At 56.9% G+C, this 18,891-nt stretch overlaps 1 protein-coding gene across 3 annotated transcripts in view; it reads left to right on the top strand.

The window, feature by feature from the left end:
• Positions 1–10,042, top strand: part of LOC137447091 (uncharacterized) — a 30,280-nt gene extending 20,238 nt beyond the window's left edge. For all 3 annotated transcript variants that reach the window (XM_068150343.1, XM_068150340.1, XM_068150341.1), the window contains one exon: positions 6,397–10,042. The gene's annotated coding sequence lies outside the window, so the exon portion shown is untranslated. The remainder of the gene's footprint in view (positions 1–6,396) is intronic.
• Positions 10,043–18,891: the final 8,849 nt, after the last annotated feature.

Below are 18,891 nucleotides of genomic sequence, written 5' to 3' on the forward strand. Positions count from 1 at the left end.
CTGCTGAGGACAGGTTATGGAAGGTGGAGCTCTAGATGCTGCTCTGGGGCACAAATCACTTGGAGAACTTAGTGCCAGGGGCTGTTCAGTCTGCAGAAGAGAAGGCTCCCAGGTGACCTCATTGTGGCCTTCCAGTATCTGCAGGGGGCTACAGAAAGGCTGGGGAGGGACTGCTCAGGATCTCAGGCAGTGATAGGACTAGGGGGAATGGAATGAAGCTGGAGGTGGGGAGATTCAGGCTGGAGGTGAGGAGGAAGTTCTTCCCCATGAGAGTGGTGAAGCCCTGGAATGGGTTGTGTAGGGAGGTGGTTGGGGCCCTGTCCCTGGAGGTGTTTAAGCCCAGGCTGGATGAGGCTCTGGCCAGGCTGATCTAGTGTGGGGTGTCCCTGCCCATGGCAGGGGGGTTGGAACTACATGATCCTTGTGGTCCCTTCCAACCCTGGCTGATACTGTGATACTGTGATCTCAGCAGGATTGGGTGCTGAGCAAGATCTTAGTGAAGCCAGGGCTTGTCCTCTCACCCTCTGATGTGCTTGGTCCTGCTGGCTGCAGCGTGCAGAAGGGACACAGAGCCTTGGTGGAGCTTTGGATGCTGGGGCTGGGTTTGGTTTGGTTGGTTTGGTTTTTTCTCCTGACATCACTGCTCTATTTCTGGCTTTATTTGTTCAGCCTTGGAGCCTTAGTTTGCTCTTAATGAGGTATGAAAAGAGAGCAGTGGGCTGCAAGGGAAGAATGGGACAGGAGGAGCCAGCAGCTCAGGAGAGGGGGAGAGCAAGTGGAATGGAGTCAGCAGCAGCTTCTGGGGCCTGGCAAAGCACTGGTGGGCTTCAGGGAGGATTCAGACAGCTGAGCTTGAGGAAAATGCTCCTCCCAGCATCCCACTGGCATCAGCTGCCATTTCCACAGCCCCTGCCTTGGATTACCTTGCAAAGCCAGCTGGTAATGCTCCCATAATCTCTTCTGCCTTTGTCTTTTATCTGTTCCTAGCACTGTGACTAGAGTGGAGGAAAGACCCCAAAGAGCAGTGGCACCAACCCTGCCCTGCACTTGCTGCAGGTAATGGGAGACAAAGGAGACTTGGTAGAGCTGCACTACTAGACCTAAGGAGCCAGTAAAAGAGAGCAGACTCAGTTCCCAGCCTGCCTGAGCACTGCCTGGGCAGATGCCAACACCACAGATCTGGGCCAGCTGCCCTTTGCCACCTAGCACAGCCCAGGGCTCCTCGGGGAGGTCTTTGGGTCTTCCCCTTTCCTGCAAGGGGAAGCTCTACTGTGTAAAGCTTGAACCCAATCCCAGCATCCAGCATGGTGGGGTTGAAGGGAGCTCTGGAGATCACCCAGTCCAGCCCCCTGCTGCAGCAGTGTCACCCACAGCAGGGGGGCTGGAACTAGATGATCCTTGTGGTCCCTTCCACCCCTGACTGATTCTATGACACTGCTGAAGCCACTTGGAGTAACTGCAAAACTCCTGACCCCAACAGTGCTGTGATTTCAGCCTGGAACTCCTCTGCTGCTCTTAGATGTGTATTAATAGTGCCAGAGTGATAGAAAACTAAGCTGGAGAAGAGCATCAGGACCTCAGAGCCATCCACTCTCCCCCTGCCTATCCCTGATCAGCTCCTGCTGTGCTTTCTTGGCTCTCTTAACTTGGGGACTTTCCTGTTCCCCACAGCCAGCTCCAGTGCTTCACTGACCTCCCTCCAACTCCTTAACTCCTAGGGAGGTTCTCCAACCCCCAGCTCCCACCTGGCACATTTTAGGGGAGCTCTGGAGGTGAGTTCAGGATCCAGATAACCTTCCCCAGCATTTCAGAAGTGGACTCCATTGTGTTGTATAAGACATCCCCCAGGCCTGCCTGATGGCTGCCATTGGGCTGCAGCTGTGGCACAGCAGTGCTGCAACAGAGCTGCTCATGGACACCTCCAGCCCCAGGCAGGGGAAGGCCCCCGTGAGAAATGGTCCTCTGGGCCCCCTCTGCCCTCTCTCTTGTCCCCAGACACACTCAGACCCCGTTCCAGGGGGGGCTGCTGCACTTCCATCATGTTTCAGTGACTGCAGTGTTGTGTAGTGCTGCCCCTGAGGAGCTCTGCAGACTTTTGGAGAGCTCCAAGCTCCTCCAATCTTCCCCCTAAGTGTTCCTACTGCTGTTGGGAAAGAACATTAGAAGAGTGTGGTTCTGCCCTCCAGCCTCTCGTTTGGAGCCTGTGATTCATGGTTTATAGCATCTCCCTCCCATTACCACCAGCTTGGGCTTGCTTCTGCAGCATCTTCTGCAGCAGGACTGAGGAGCTGTTGTGAGCCATGGGTTTGTACCCTGCCCCCCACATCTGCCCCAGGTTACTTCAGGAACCCTGATCCTCTATCCTGCCCCATGTCCATCCTCTCTGGATGAGGCAGGGCAGCAGCAGGGCTGCTCTTCATCTGCATGGATGCAGCCTGCTCCCCCAGCACAGGCTGGCTGGCCTGTGGCAGATGGGGGATGACATTTTCTGGCTTCTTTCAACTGATCTCCTTGGGCCACACTGTTCCCAAAGCTTACACCTGAGACCCTTCCACCTGAACAGGAGGAGGAAGTTGTTTGGTGTGAGGGAGCAGAGCCCTGCAGCAAGCTGCCCAGGGAGGTTGTGGAGTCTCCTGGTGTGGAGAGCTTCCAACTCCCCCTGGGCACTGTGCTCCTGGGCAGGCTGCTGTGGGTGCTGGGCTGGAGCAGGGCTTGGGCTGGGTGAGCTCCAGAGGTCCCTTCCAGCCTCCCCAGGCTGGGCTGCTGGGGTTCCTTCCTTTCTTCCAGGCACCCTTCCACCCCTAAGTGAATGATTTTAGGCACTGGTAGTGGACTGAAGACAGGAGGCTGCTGGGTCCCATCCCACAGCCACAGGAGCCTCAACCCTTTGGAAGCCAGGAGCAAAATCCAGCTACAAGCATTCTGAAAGTGCAGAGCTGGGAGTCACTGCAAAGGATGCTGCAGGCAATCCCTGCCAGGGGGTGCTGGTGGATTCCTGTTGGTTGGAACTCCTCAGAGGCTGTGGGCTGGCTGATGAAAAGGCCTTTGGTGGCAGGCTGCAGCCCCTCTGCCCCGCAGCGGGGGCTCAGACTAAACAATTATCTGTGGAAGGAGGAAAGGATTTCTCTAGCAGCACAAGGTCTGACTGTGGGCTCAGGGGCAGAGGTGCCATGTGGCATGGGCTTCTCAGGAGGAAGCTGGCTATCTACAGATGAGGTCAGGATAACTGAGCTGCAGAGAGCTTTGTTCATTTTCCCTCCTTCTGCCAGGGCAAACATTTGGTCTCAGCCTGTGCCCAGTTCAGACCTCTCTAGCCTGGAGCAAAGGAGGCTGAGGGAAGATCTTCTGGCTCTCTACAGCTCCCTGTAAGGAGATTGGAGCCAGGTGGGGCTTGGGCTCTTCTCCCTAGGAACGAGGGACAGGACAAGAGGAGATGGCCTCAGGTTGCCCCAGGGGAGGTTTAGGTTGGACATGAGGAGCAATTTCTTCCCCTTGAGGGCTGTCCAGGCCTGGCCCAGGCTGACCAGGGCAGTGGTGCAGTCTCCATCCCTGGAGGGGTTTCAGAGCTGTGGAGCTGTGGTGCTGAGGGCCATGGGGTGGTGGTGCCCTGGCAGTGCTGGGGTCAGGCTTGGACCTGATGGGCTCTTCCAACCCAGCTCTGATGATTCTCTGCACTGCTGGCTCCAAGCAGGTGATGATTTTCCTAAGCACTTTGGTGAGCTTTGCAGCAACCCCAGCCTGAGTGACTGAGAGGCTGAGCCCTGCTTGGCTGAGCCTGGGAAATGAGATCAAGGCTGGCACAGGCTTTGTGTTGCTAATTAGCACAGAGTAAATGAGCTGGCAACCTGAGCAAGAGGCACTGAGGATGAGCTACCACTGGTGGGGTTTGCATGGTGACAGCTGGACTCAGAGCAGGGAAATCTGGGATCAGTTTCACTGAGCAGGGCAAGGAAGCAGAGCAGCACCACCTCACCCTGGCTGTGCACCCCAACCTCCTGCCCCGGCCATAGGGCTGCAGGATCTTGGTCCCATGGCCATGTGCAGCAGGAATGGACAGTCTCAGACTGTGGGTTGGACTCAACTCACCCCAAACTTGCCCCCAAAGCATCCCAGGCTCCTGACTGCTCCCACCTTTACCAACCCTGTGCATGCCTGCAGCTCAGCCCAAAAGTGTGGTTAGAAATGGTGCAGGAGAATGGCTCTGGCACTGTGGCTGATGCAGGGGGTGGGAGAGGGAAGATCCAGCAGGAATGGCACAGCTGTTTGTGGAGAGGGTCGAGAGCCCTTTCAGTGAGGAGCTTTACTACCCAGTCTAAACCCCCTCTGGAGCAACTGGAGGCTGTTTCATCTTGTGCTGTCCCTTGATGCTGCAGAGATCAGCCCCTTCACTCCTCAGCCTCCTCTCAGGGAGCTGCAGAGAGCCTTACAGATTGGTTTGGGCTGGACGGGACCTCGGCAATGATGCAGCTGCAGCCTGGGCTGCTGCTTGCCCACCCCCTGACCCTGCCCACCTTCAGCAAGGTCTGTTCCGAGTGGCCTGTGAGTCACACCTGCTGGCCCTGCTCTTCATAGCTGCCTCTGCCCTCCAGCCAGGCTGCAGCCACCTCTAATTTTAGTGCTCTGAGTCACCCCTCAGATTATTGACAGGCAAATGCTCCTTGTCTGTTAGCTGCTGTGGTGCCCAAGGACCCACAGGGCTGCTTCTGCCCCACCTCCATCAGTGCTGTGGCTGTGCACATCCGAGCAGCTCTGGGCTCGCAGGGACAGGCTCTGGCGGAGCGCAGGACCGCAGCCAGCAGCTCCTCTAATTAAAGCGTGCTGAAGGAGCAGCTGCTAACGGGGTGCCAACTGAAGCACTGCTCCAGCAGATTTCCCTCCCCCTTCTCTTTTCTTTTCTGAACACAGGAGGGGGGAGAGGAAAAGGCTTCCTGAGCCCTCTCATTGTCAGCTTTTGCTCAGGAACCTGCCCAAGAGGAAAGGATGAATTTGGTGTTTCTGCTGCACGATTTCCCCCTCCCCTTCCACCAAAGCCTTTGCTTCTAGCAGGGTTTCAACCATCACAGCCCCCTGAGCAGAGACTGAAGCTCCCAAGCAGTTCAGGCAGAGAAGCAGAGCTGCTTCCATTGCAGTTGGCTTTGTGGGTGTCGTGGCTAATGCAGTAGGAAGTGTGTTTGGGATCTCTGTGGTGGCAGGGAGCACAAAAGTGGAATCTGAGCCTACAAAGTGTGAGATCCTGTGTGGCAGGAGTGCTCTGTGCTGCTTGAGGAGGCCAAGGTGTTGCAGAGTGAGGGGGAAAGACAACTCTCCTGCTTTAGGGTGGCTCCAGGGCTGGGCAAGAAGATATTGCTGCTCTTGATAGGATGGTTTGGGCTGCAAGGGACCTTTGGAGGTCATCTAATCCAGCTGCCCCTGCAGTAAGAGGAGGCTGAGGGCACACCTCATGGCTCTCTACAGCTGCCTGGAAGGAGATTGTACCCAGCTGGGGGTTGGGCTCTTCTCCCTAGAATCAGGTGATAGAACAAAAGGAAATGGCCTGAAATTGTGCCAGGGGGAGTTTGGGCTGGAGATGAGGAAGAATTTCTTTGCTGCAGGAGTGGTCAGGGACTGGCAGAGGCTGCCCAGGGGGGTGGTGGAGTCCCCATCCCTGGAGCTGTGCAAGAGACCTGTGGCCATGGCACCTGGGGATGTGTTTAGTGGCCATGGTGGTGCTGGGCTGCTGGCTGGGCTCAGGGATCTCAGAGACCTTTTCCAGCCCAAGCAGTTCTGTGATTCTGTAAGCAGAGACCTCTTCAAGTAGCACAGGTTCCTCACAGCCCCCTCAAGCCTGGTCCTGAGTGTCTCCAGGTCTGGAGCCTCCACCACCTCCCTGGGCAACTTATTCCAGTGTCCCACCACCCTCACTGTAAAGAACTTCTCCCTGCTGTCCAAAGGCAGTTTGCAGCCTGAGAACATTGGGTTGGGGTCTGCATTGCCTGGCACACCTGGCCTGGTAGGCACCTTCTGTGTATCTGTCCAGCTGAAGGTCACAGGCAAGGGACACTGAGTGACAGTGAGTGCACAACCCCCCTTTGGGGCTCAGTTCTGCAGCAGCTGGTGGAGGTCTGCTTGGCTGGGAGGGAGAGCTTTGCACAGCAGCACTTTCCCTGGGCTTCTGAAATGGCTTCTGGAGCCTTCCACAGGGGGAGCCATGTGAATCACCACAGCATAACGTTTGCTGTTGAGTCTCTGCTGTGGAGCTGTGGGATGCACACAACTCTGCAGCAATATTTGCCCCTGGGGGCTGGTTGCAAAGAGAGATAATAAGGCTCAGCCTTATTGCTTTCCTTGCCTGCTCCCTGGGGAGGCAGGAGCAAGGTCCTTGGAAAGAGCCTCTGAAGTGTGATTCGCACCCAACAGGTTGGTTGATTCTGCTGCTTGAAGGACACTTCCTGCTTCCAGAGGGACAAGTGGCCACGTGAAGGCTGTGAGGTTGGTTCAGCACCAAGAGGTTTCTTCAGAAGGAGGATTTCCAAGCAGGGGAAGGTTCCCATCCCATCCTAGCCAAAAGCAAGCAGTGCTGGTGCTCGCAGTTCTGCTGCCATTTCCCACTGGCTTGGTGTGAACTAGGCCAGAACCAGTTCTGTGCAGTGATTTCCCTTCTCAGCCTGGCCTCACAGCAGAGGGGTTCCAGCCCTCAGGTCTCTCCAGAATCATAGAACTGCTGAGGGTGGAAGAGACCTTTGGGCCAAGCTCTTCATGAAAGCTCAGCAGCAGGTTGGGATTTGCTCAGCCTGCCATGGGCAGAGCAGCCTGCACGGGGGAAAGAAGTTAGCCTGGACCAGATAACTGCTGAATTGCTGCTCCTTTGGCTCCTCTCCTCTGTGAGTGGCCTGGGAGGGAGCAGAGCTGCTCCTGGGTGAGGTGCTGGTGGAGCTGCTTACTTTGGAGAGCTTCTGGGCAAGGACCAAAACAAGTGAGCACAAGGCTCTAAGGGCCAGAGGGGTTTTGTTATTGCTCTTTGCACCTTGAAGTGCTGCCTTTAAGCAGCCTCTAAAAGCTTTGGTGGGAGAACAGGAAAACCAGAGCTGCTCTGAGCAGGGGTGGGGAGCCCTTGGGCAATCACTCATGCTTTAAAGGGTTATTTGCTGTTAAAAGTCAACAATGTGGGCAGTTTTCTGCTGGGCAAGAAGCATTTCCTGGGCTGTAGCCACAGACTGCTCCAGACAGAGCCATGTGTTGCACCTGAAGCTGGGAGGGTTCACCTCCCCTTCCCTTGCCCTGGCTCTTCTGGAAGGCAGGTTACACAGGGAGCCTTGGTGTGGGCAGTCAGAAAGCCTCTGCTTTGCCCTGGGGGTCCTCTGGAAAAGTCTCACTGGTTACCCCAAGAGCTGCTGGGAGGAGAGAGAGTTTGTGCCTGTGCAGCTCATCTGTGTCACTCCTCTTACCCACACCTGGTGGAGAGCAGAGCTCTGAAGTTCTTGGCTTTGGGTCTGCCAGTCCTGGCCAGTGTTTGACATCCTCCCAGGGACCCCTCAGAAACCTCAGTGAGAGAAGCTTGGAGGGCATGGGTTTGAGGTGAGTGCTCCCACCCCCAGCCACTGCTGCTTTGAGGTTTGTGCCAAGGCACAGTCCTTGGGGAGGGGCTCTGGAGGAGCTCCCTGAAGACCAGGCTGGGACAAGTTTCCATCTGTAAGTCCATAAGGAAACCAAACCAAATCTGATGCTTTCTCCAGAGCCCAATGTGATGTCTGCAGGCTCTGTGCCAGCAGCAGGGAAAAAAGAGGATTAATTCACTTGGATCCCTTCATTGATCCCAATAACTCCACTGTGCTGTGAGTGTGCTCTAAGAGCCCCTGTCCCACCAGCCTTGAGCTGGGGGGGTGGCTCAGCACCCCTCAGGAGCAGGTGATGGAGAGAACAAGGAGGACTTCACCCTTCACTGGAATGCAGGCAGCTCAGAGGAGGGAGGCAGCATCCCCTTGGATGCCTCTGGCTGCACAGCACCACAGGCTGCCAAACCTTACTGCAGACAGAGTTTGGGGGCTGGGGGAGGTGTAAGCAAGGTGGGAGGTGAGTGAGTGGACTGGAGGTTGGGTACAGACATTGCCATGGAGCCTGTGAGGAATCCACTGGTCCCAGCTGCTTGCTGTGGAAACCAGCAGCTGGATTTGGGGGAGGCACAGGGTGGCTGCACCCCAGACCTGCACCTGGGTGATGTGCAGCGAGGGAAGGGCTCCTGGAGCTGGACAACAAGCTCCATGGTATTGGAACCCAGGTCCTGGCTCCCTGTGAGCTGGGCACAGAGACCTGAAGGATCCTTCTGAGCAGGGAAAATGAATGAATCCACCAGCTCAACATCCCCATTGCCAAACGTTCTCCCACCTGGGGGTCTGACAAGTGGAGCCTGTGGAGCCCCTGAGCAGCCTGAGGCTGACAACCAGCAAGGGGCTGGGGAGTAAAATGAGGGAAGGAAAAACCCAGCAGTGTTTTCTTGATCAAATGTGGTGTGGATGCTACATGGGAGTCAGGAGACACAAACCAAGCAAACACAAAGTGCCATGGGAGAGGAGGGAGAAGTGAGCCTGTATCTAATCCCAGAGCCTGACAGCCAGCTCACATGAGATAGCTCTGAAGGCTCCTGCTGCTCCCTGAGGTATTTGCTTTCTGAATAGATCTACAGATGCACTAATTAGCCAAAGGAGAGGCGCAGGAGTTAATCCCTAATCATGTAACTGTGTTGTCTCAATTAATTAATGCACGTGGCACTTGTGCTGTGGTGCCAGGCACCCCGAGGAGAGGAGCCACGGGTGGGGATCACCATCTTCAGCTGCCTGCTCCCACCTGTGCCTCCAAACACTGCCGGGGACAGACCTCCCCAGCACCTCTCTCCCTGGCTCCTTGCTGCTTGGCAGTGAAATCAGGCTGGAGAGGGGAGTTTGGTGGAGGGCAGCAGGGTGTCTGGGTGGTGACCCCGGGGAGGGATGGCAGCAGGGCAGAAGGGGAGCACTGGCTTGTGGGCTGCCTGCCTGGGGATGCTGCCCTGTGGATGGGTGCAGGCTGGAGTTGGGCATCTCTGTGTTGGGTGCTGCTCTAAGGGCACGTGGAGAGGCTAAGAGGAGGAAAAGCAGTCACCAAAAGTCACATTTTCAACCATTAGGACCTTGCTGGCCTTGAAACCTCTGCCCCAGCCTCCTGTCAGCATGGGAAAGAAGGATCTTGTCTGGGTTTAGGGTTTGGTTCTGTGCTGGCTGCTTTGGGAGTCTGTATCTGGGATGGTGCTGGCACCAGCATCCTATGGTTGGGTGCAGGCTGGAGCTGGGCAACTATGGGTTGGGTTCTGGAGGGGCTTTGCCAGCCTTGGTGCTGTAGTGCAAGTGGAGAGACAGGGAGATGAAAACAAGTCACCAAAGGGTCACCTTTCCAGCCATCAGGGTTGGTTGGTTTGGTTTTTACTTACTAAAGACCTTACTGACCTTCAGTCTGCCCCAGCCATGGCCCCAGCCCTGTGGGAGCACGGATCCTTCCTGCTGGGCTGGGAGTTTCAGCTCAGCCACCGCACAGCTAATAAACAGGACATGTTTGTACAAACCTGAGGGGACTGCAATGTCCTTTCCATCTTATTTCTGAGAACTGGAAGTACTGCACCAGAATTAAAAGCCACTTTATTAGGGAGAAGGCAGAGAAAGGAGTGTGGAGCAAGGCAGGCAAGGCTGCTGCTGGTGTGGTGAGCCAGGGCTGAGCGCTGCAGGGAGGGCAGCCTGGACAGGCAAGGTCTGGCTCCTCGGAGCCAGCTGAGCCTGCTGTTGGCAAGCTGAAAACATCCACAAATGGCAGGCTGGAGGCCCCCCTGGGGGCAGCCATTACCTGCTGGGCTGGGGGATGCCAGCCTTAGTGAGAGGCAGGGCACTGCGGGGGCTGCCTGAGCTCTCTTGGGAAAGGTGGGGACTTTGCAGAGGGGTTCTGCTGCCACAGGGTCCCAGCACGGTGGAGGTTGGAAGGGACCTCTGGAAATCATCTGATCCAGCCCCCTTCCCCCCAGGCAGAGCAGGCTGCACAGGCTGGTGTCCAGGTGGGGTCTGAATTGCTGCAGAGGTGGAGACTTCATCACCTCTCTGGGCAGCCTGCTCCAGAGCTCTGCCACCCTCACAGCAGAGAGTTTCCTCTTCATGTTTAGATGGAACTTCTGTGTTCAGGTTTGTGCCTGCTGCCCTTCCTCCTGTCACTGGGCAGGACTGAAAGGAGCCTGGTCCCATCCTCCTGACAGCCTCTTAGTGTTGAGAAGCATTGACCTCCCCTCAGTCTCCTCTGGAGTAGGAAGCCTCAGGTGCCAAAGCCTTCTCTTTTTGCAGTGTTTGTCCTTTTCCTCTCCCCTGTCCCTTCCCCTGTCCCTGCTCCCCTCTGCTCTTCCCACCATGGCTTCCTCCTGCTCCTGGAAGGGCTTTCTCCTCCTGCAAAGCCAAAAGGTCTCTTCCCAGAGCAGGGCCTTGCAGCACTGCTGGGCTGCTGGAGAGGAAGGCTCTGCAGAGCAGGTGTGAGCCTTGCCCTGCTGTGCAGCCCTCCCTGGCTGAAGCTGCCTGCCATGGGCACTCCCTGTGGTGCTCAGCAGTCACAAGTTGCTGTTTCTCAGTTCCCTGGGGGAACATCCCAAACAGCCTGAGTTTCCTGTGACTTTTCCCCCCTCTGGTTGCTGTGGTAACTGTTTTGTCAAGCCATCCATTTGGGGGTTGAGTGAGGGAAGCTTTAGTTTTGCTCCAGCAAATTAGCTCATCCTTCAAGTGCTTTCCCCTGGTGGAAAATCCCTGCTGCAGCTTCCCAGCCCTGCAGAGAGCAGCCTTGGTGCAGGGCACATGGCTCTGACTCCCACTCCCAGACCTCTACTCTGACCACCTCGTGGGCCCACAGGGACTCAGCCCCAGGCTTGTGCCCTGGTGGTCAAACTCCAGCAGCTCTGAAAGGAGCCCTTGGTGACAGAAGACACTTCAGACCTGTTGAAAGTAAGTGGATGGTGTGGGAGAAAGCCATGAAGCTGCTCTGAAGTCCAAACCCAGCTGTGAAACACCACAGCTGGAGGGCTGTGCTGCCCTACCCAAGCCAACCAAACTTCCATGGAGCAATGGTTGACCTCTCTGGGCTGCAAAGGACCTGAAATGACTTCACAGCCCTTCCTAAGCTGGGGAAGGACTCTAAGAGCCCAGTGCTGCTGCTGGCTTGGTTTGTTTCCTGGCTGGTGCTTCCTCAGTCAGCTCTCTTAGGGTTAGTCTCCTGGGGCAGGGCTTGGTTTGAGGCCCCAAGAAGGACAGGGAGGTGCTGGAGTGTGTCCAGCTAGGCTGGTGAGCTGCACTGCACTGCTCTGGGGCAGCCCCAGAGAGGACAGGAACCATTTCTGAATGGCTTGGGAGTCCCTAATGCCAGAGGCTGAACAGACTTTCCCCCCTGGTCTCTCCCTCAGACCCCATGGGGAGATGCTTCCCAGCAGCCTGCTCAGCCCCTTAGCACACAACCACTTTGGTTAGAGGAGACCTTGAAGCTCATCCAGCCCAGCCCTAACCCAGCACCACCAGGTTGCTGCTGAACCATGGCCCTCAGCACTGCATCTCCACAGCTTTGAAACCCCTCCAGGGACTCCCCCACTGCCCTCATCAAGGTTTTCCAATGCTCAGCAATCCTTACTCTGAAGAATCTTTTCCCCCACATCCAACCTAAGCCTCCTTTGGCACAGCCTGAGGCCATTTCCTCTTGTCCTATCACCTGCTGCTTACAGCCTCCTCTCCAGGGAGCTGCTAGGAGCAATGAGGTCTCCCTCAGCCTCCTTTCCTCCAGGCTGAACAGAGAGGCAGTGGAAGTGTGAGCCCAGCAGCAGGGAAAGGGATTTCTGCCCTGGAGCTCAGGTACTGTGCTCTGCCAGGGCACTGCATGCAGCCCCCGGGCTGAAACCCCACCCCAGGCCCTGCTCAGCTCTGCAGCACCTTTAGATTTCCTTTCCCAGCTCACAATTCCCTTGAGTGAGTTAAGAACCTCCTAAGCCTCTCCCACCCCCAAACCTTCTCAGAAGCCTCAGTGCAGACGAGTGGAGCTTTTCTCTTGTCTTTCCCCCCACCTGCACCGGGAGCTCTTCCTCCTGAGCAGCCTCACACCTCCTCTGCACCCAGGTTCCAGCGGGGAAAAGCCCAGAGCAAGGCAGCAGGGAGCCCCTTGCCTTCGGCAGCATGTCCCAGGCTGCCCCTGTGCAGAGCACCCAGGACCTCGCCTGCCCAGCCCGGCTCGGGGCTTCGCCTCCTGCCTGCGGCCGACGATGAGCGATGGAGCTCTGCCACCTTGTGGGACTCCGGCTCTCGCCTCCCCTCCTGGCACCTGCCTGGCTTCACACCCACGGGGCCTTACTTCCACCTTGTGCCTCATAGAAACTTGCCCCCAGAGGGGTTTAGAGTAGATGGAAGAAGGTGGTGAGAGCCTGGCCCAGGCTGCCCAGAGAGCTGGGAGCTGCCCCACGCCTGGCACCACTGCAGCTCAGGTTGTTTGGGGCTCTGAGCAACCTGCTCTGGTTGGGAATGTCCCTGCTGAGTGCAGGGCTTGGACTGGATGAGCTTGAAAGGATGGCTTGAAGCCCAAACCACAGAATGGTTCCTGTGGAGCACCTCTGGACCAGAGAAGCTTTTGTTGCTCCTTAGGTGCAGCTAAATCTAAGTCTCAGCAGGGGCAGCTTGGAGGTGAGTGGAGCTGGGGGCTCAGTGTGGGCTCTGTGCTAAGCACAGGTGGCAGAGCTGCTGGGGCAGTGCAGCTTCATTTCAGGGCTGGAGTCACCATCCTGTGCTTTGATCTGATGCTTTCATCAAGGGGGCCAAGCTCCCACTTGGAATGCTGAAATCTCCTGATGGAAGATGAAAGGGCCCTGGAGAGGGGCTGGAGGTTCAGCAGCAGCACGTTGTGGCCATCAGAGAGTCACAGAATGGTTTGCATTGGAAGGGACCTTGCAGCTCATCCAGTTCCAAAGCCCTGCCGGGGGCAGGGACACCTCCTGCCAGCCCAGGCTGCCCAAGGCCCCATCCAGCCTGGCCTTGGACACATCAGGATTGCTGCCAGCTCCAGTGGGGTTTGGTTTGTATCTTCATGCACTGATTCCTCATGCCAAGATTGTTTTGAACTCAATATCTGCTACACTCTCTCTAGGAGCACCCAAGAGAGTTTTGCCTCATAAATGCCACCAGATTGCACATTTGAGCTCCTCCTTGGAGCCTTCTCCAGCAGAATTAAAGCAAGTGCTTAGAGCTGCACATCTCCTTAAATCACAGACAGAACACTGCAGGGAGTGTGCAGTGTTCCACCCTTTGCCTTCCAGGCTGGCGGAGAGCAGAGAGCTGGAGCTCCCTCTGCCCACCTTGGCCTCCAGTTCCAGCCCTTGGATCATCTTTGTGGCTCCTCTGGACTCTCTCCCACTGCTCTGTGTCCTTCCTATGCTGGGCACAGCAGGACTGGAGGCAGTGTTTGAGGTGGGGTCTCAGCAGAGCAGAGCAGAGGGAACCTGCTGCATTGGACAGCACTCTGTGGCAGCTGCTCTGAGAGTTGCTCTTTGTGTCAGCAGCAGCAGCTCTGCCCTGGGAGTGAGACAGCTTCTCCTTTTCTCCAAGTTTACCACTGGGAAACTTTCCAGCAATCAGCAGCCTGAGCTGCTGCTGTGGGGGCTGAGGCTTGGTGCCAGAGAGCATGTGGCAGGTGCAAAACAAATAAAAATAACCTTTCAGCTCCAGGAGCTGTTTCTGGTCTCTGCTACCTTCCACCTCCAGCACCCACAGGAGAATAAACTCCTCCAGGCTCCATCTTGAGGTGCTGGGCTTGGAAGAGAGAGATGTGCTCTGATCTTGCTGAGGTGGTTGCTATTGTTTGCTCTGCTCCTTTTGGAAGGGGATGAGTCACCTCCTGAGATGGGTTTGTTCTCAGCAAATGACAACAAAGAAGTCAACAAACTTCATTTCTGAGCTGGATACAATTTCAGCACCACAGGCTCATTTCACACACCCCCAGCCTGGTGAGGGTTGGGAGGCACCTCTGGAGCTCCCCCAGCCCAGCCCCTGCTCCAGGGGCTCCCACAGCAGCTGCCCAGGAGCACAGTGCCCAGGGGGGGTTGGAAGCTCTGCAAAGGAGACTCCACAACCTCCCTGGGCAGCCTGCCCCAGGGCTCTGCTCCCTCACAGCACAGAGTGTTCTCTGTTCAGGTGGAACCTCCTGGGCTCCAGTTTGTGCCCAGTGCCTCTTGTCCTTGCCTTGCTCATTCACCTTCATTGTCCCAGCTGGCTGGCCTGGAATTGTGCCAAGGGAGGCTCCAAGGTTGGAGATCAGGGAAGATGGCCAGGGAGTGGCACAGGCTGCCCAGGGAGTGGCAGAGGCTGCCCAGGGAGTGGCACAGGCTGCCCAGGGAGGTGCTGGAGTCCCCATCCCTGGAGGTGGCTGTGGCACTGTGGTTAGTGGCCATGGTGGTGCTGGGTTGAAGGTTGGACTCGGTGAGCTTCGAGATCCTTTCCAACCCACACAATTCCATGGCTCTGTTTCCTCAGGTAGGAGCAGGGTAGGGTTGCAGGGGCTGGAGCCAGGTGTGGCTGGGGAGGAGCAGAGTGCCCAGAGGCAGCTCCCAGGAATTAATGACTTTGCACTGGGAAATGGGAGTGGAAGGTTTTGATTCAGCAGCACAATCCAGCCCCTGGCTGCACACTCAGGGCTCTGGGGCAGCTTCAGACAAGGTTGCTGAGCCAGGATGGATTCACTGTCATGGACTCATGGAAAGCTTTGGTGTGAAAGGGCCTCTGAAGGTCGCCTAGACCCTGCTTGCTGCAGGGAGGTTGGACATCTACCAGATGTGGCTGCTCAGAGCCCCATCAGAGGCATTCATCCTTCTGCTGTGTGCTGTTCCTCGTTGTCCTGCCTCTGGGCACCACGGAGAAGAGTCTGGCCCCACACTCCTGCCCCCCACCCTTTAGCTATTGATCAGCATTGCTCACAACCTCCCTTTTCCCCTCCCCCCTCTCAGCAGAAGCTTGTAATTCATGAAGGAAATAAAGCCCACAAGACAGCCTGAGCTAACAGAGCCAAACTGGGGATAAGCTGCAGGATTATCCTTTAGGTATTGATCTCCAGAAAAAGAGGAGCAGCTGCAGAATCCTCTCAGGGCAAAATAATTGTGTCTTGAAAGCTTGTTTGCCAACTGATCTGTAGCCAGAGCAAAGGAATCACCCTGGCCTTTGGTGTTAGGGCAGCAGGAGAGGGGAAATGTCAGACATGATAATTCAGCTGCTGCTGGGAAAGGCTGCAGCCTGCTGAGCTCTGCCTACCTGAGCTTCCTCTCACACACACCAAGCACTTAGCTCTGTTTATCCACTGGGAAAGCCACACAGTCCTGCTCCCCCCTCAGCTGTTTCTTGGAAGGAACTGATCTCACTCTGCAGAATCCTTCTGGCACTGCTGGAGAGGGCAGTGCCACGTCCCTCTGCTGCTGCCTGTGGCTGTGGTGGGGAGGAATGTGTCCTGCCCCCGCTGTGGGGTGGCAGATGGTCCGTGGGAAGCATCAGAGATGCTCCAGGGTTGAGCCCAGAGGAGCCAGGGCAGGGCAGAGCTGTGGGTGGTGCTGGCTGGCAGGTTAGACTGGGGCTGGGCTGGAGCTGAGTGTTTTGTGCTGTGTGTAACTGAGGGGAGGAGCAGAACAGGGCAGCTGGAGGAGGGATGTGCTGGGTCCTGCATCTGGGGGAGATGCTGTGAGGTCTCTTTGTGCCATCCAACAAACCTGGCTCTGTTGTGGCCCCAGGGCTGAAGGAGGACAGAGCAGGAAGGAATATTGCCTGTCCTGGAAGTGGAAGCACCACAAAGGCAGCATTGAGGGAGGGCACTGAACTGAGAGGGTCCTTTTCGTGCCTGGAAACCTTCCCAAGCAAGTCCAAGGCTCTGTGGAGCTGCCTTTGCCTGCTGAGGGATGCATTCATGGAGCCTGACCTCATTTCCCCCCCAGCACACATTCTGCATTCTCTGCTTGATCAATCCAAAGGCATTTGTGTGAACAACTCCTCACAGATCTCCCCCAGGCAGGGGCTGCACTGCTCACCCCTCATCTGTCCCCCCAAAACAGCAGAACCCCAGCATGGTGGAGCTCACCCAGCCCAAGCCCTGCTCCAGCCCAGCACCCACAGCAGCCTGCCCAGGAGCACAGTGCCCAGGGGGGGTTGGAAGCTCTGCAGAGAAGGAGACTCCACAGCCTCTCTGGGCAGCCTGCTGCAGGGCTCTGCTCCCTCACAGTGAAAAGTTCCTCCTTGTGCTGAGCTGGAACCTCCTGTGCTGGAGTTTATATCCACTGCCCCTTGCCCTATCCCAGGGAGCAGCTGAGCAGAGCCTGTCCCTGTCCCCTCCCTCCTCACCCCCAGCCCCCAGATGTTCACAATCATTTATCAAATCCCCTCTCAGGCTTCTCTTCTGCAGGCTAAGCAGCCCCAGGGCTCTCAGCCTCCCCTCCCAGGGCAGTGCTCCAGGCCCTTCAGCATCCTGCTGCTGTCTGCTGGCACCCAGGCAGAAAATCCACTTCGGAGAACTTTCTGTTGCTGTTCAACCTTGTGATCTTGGTGTGAAAAGCACAGCTCTCCCCACCAGGCAGAACGATCCTGATGGAGAGCTCTCACTGCAGCACCACCTCTGTGCTTTGCCTTGTGCAGCACGGATGGCTTTGCTCTTTCTGCAGGGAGGCAAAGCAAACCAGGAGCTGCAGCTGTGCCCCGGGGGAGAGCCATGGGAAACAAAGCTGTTCTGAATTCCCCTTCTGTCACCACCCCCTCCCCTTCCCCACCATCTCTGCCCCTTTGCCACCCCACCCACCCCATTGTCCCCCTCAAACCCAGGGCACCTGTGCTCTATTGGAGTCTCCTCCCACCCCAGGTGTGGCCACTTGGCCCTCCCCACCCACCGCCCTATTTATTGCCCACCGGGAGGGGCTGCAGCCCTAAGCTGAGCCCTTCGGGGCTGGAGGATCCTCCTCTCACCTCAGGTTAGTGCTCACGGTGCACACTGGGTGCTGGTGGTGGTGACAACAAAGGCCGGGGGGCCTGGTGGCCCCCCGGCTGTTAGGGCCAACTCCACTACTCCTGCTGTTGATATTGACTGCTGCACTCTCCTGCACGGGTGTGGGCTGGGCTGAGCTCCTCAGGCTGCTGTCTTGGCTGGTGAGAATCTTGCCCGTGGCTGTGGGCTGGATGCAAAAACGGAGCAGGAGCTGTTTAGGCAGGGGGGAGCATGGGTCTGGGGGGCTTCTCTTTGGCACCTTGGCAGAGCAGAATTCTCTCCCCTGGGTGCTTTGGGCAAACCTTTCTGCTGGGGTTTGTGCCCTTCCTCCCTGAGGAAGGGAAGCCCAGCTCAGAGAAGCATGGGGAAGGCTAGCAAGAAGCTCCTTCAGCTCCTGCCAGAGACAGCAGCCAGAGGAGCAGCCCCCAGGCAGGACATACTCTGCAGCGTGTCGAGCTGGAGGCCAGCTCTGGGCTTGTGTTAAGAGCAAAACTTTTCAGAGCAGGGACCAAGCCGCATGGTCCAGGGTCTGTGCAGCTCTCCAGACCTCACGCCGTGGAGATACTTCGGTCAGACGTTTCCTTCCTCTCCGCCGGGCTGCAGCCGAGAGCCTCCCCGCCTCGGACGTCGAGCCCCTCGCACCAGCAGATGGCAGCAGCTCCCCGGCCGCTGCCGGAGCCTTGGCTGGGAGAGCCGCAGCGGATCGCTGGAGTTCAGCCTTTCTCCTGCCTCGTTTCCAGACCAGCCTCCTGCCGCGACCCAAACTGCAGATGGCAGCAGGAAGAAAGCTTTTCCTATGTCCCTATCACTTTTCCTGCTGCTGGCTGAAGGAGCCCCTGGGCTCTGCTGCTTCTGGCCAGCTTGCAGCCCTGCCTTGGCTTCAGGCCAGGCTTCGTGGAACAGGGTCAAGAGTTTGCTCTCTGTGCGGGGTTTTTTGTGGTGCATGAAGAGAACTGTGGCCAGCAGGTCCAGGGGGTTCCCCTGCCCCTCTACTCTGTCCTAGTGAGGCTACACCTGGCGTGCTGTGTCCAGTTCTGGGCTCCCCGGGTCAGGAGAGTAAGATAACTGCTGGAGAGAGCCCAGCAGTAGCTAACACATGGAGAGTCCTTTGCAAGGTGCAAAACAGGGGCATGGAGCTTCTGAAGACTCAGAGAGGGGTAACAGACCCTGAGGGATCAGTTATGGCATGGAGCAAACCAGGTGAGAGTGGCCCAGATGAGTGAGGTCATCACAGGCAGAGCAGAGAGCAGGCTGAGGAGCACAGAAAGCCTCTGGCTCTAAAGCACAGCCTCCTGCTCCTACCAGGACTAAGCTCAAAGTTAACTGAGGATTAGTGAGAGCTGAAGCCAGAGCCTTGTCCAGCTGAGTGTGGGAACTCTCCAAGGCTGGAGATGCCCCAAGCCCTCTGCCAGCTGCTGCTTGAACTCCTCTGTGTGCTTTAAAGCAGGCAACATCCAGACTGCCCTCCTGGCCATGGGGCACCGGTCGGTACCAGAAGGTTTGTACTGCTCTGATGTGAAGCATGGAGGGATGACCTCCCCCCACGGAGTGTGTCCCACACATCCCCCACACAGACCACTCCTAGAGGGAGCAGAGAATCCCAGAGTCCCAGCATGGGGAAGGTTGGATCCTGGGGGTCACCCAGTCCAAACCTCCTGCGCTGAAAGCCTCACTGCTGGCTGTGAGGGCAGCTCAGAAGCTGACCCTCTAATGTTGGCCATCTGAAGTACACACCTCACATTCTCCTGAGGTTGGGGAGAAGGGGAAATTTGAATGTGGTACATGCCAGGTAGGAAGAGAGCTCAAGATGAAGGTGAGCCATACAAAAAGCTGCCTCTAAATGAGAGCTCTCAGCAGCTGGAGTAACTCCTGGGGACAGGACAC

Source organism: Melanerpes formicivorus, unplaced genomic scaffold, assembly GCF_026170545.1.
Source record: "Melanerpes formicivorus ecotype bairdi unplaced genomic scaffold, bMelFor1.0.p_v2 SCAF_19, whole genome shotgun sequence".
NCBI classification, from domain to species: domain Eukaryota; kingdom Metazoa; phylum Chordata; class Aves; order Piciformes; family Picidae; genus Melanerpes; species Melanerpes formicivorus.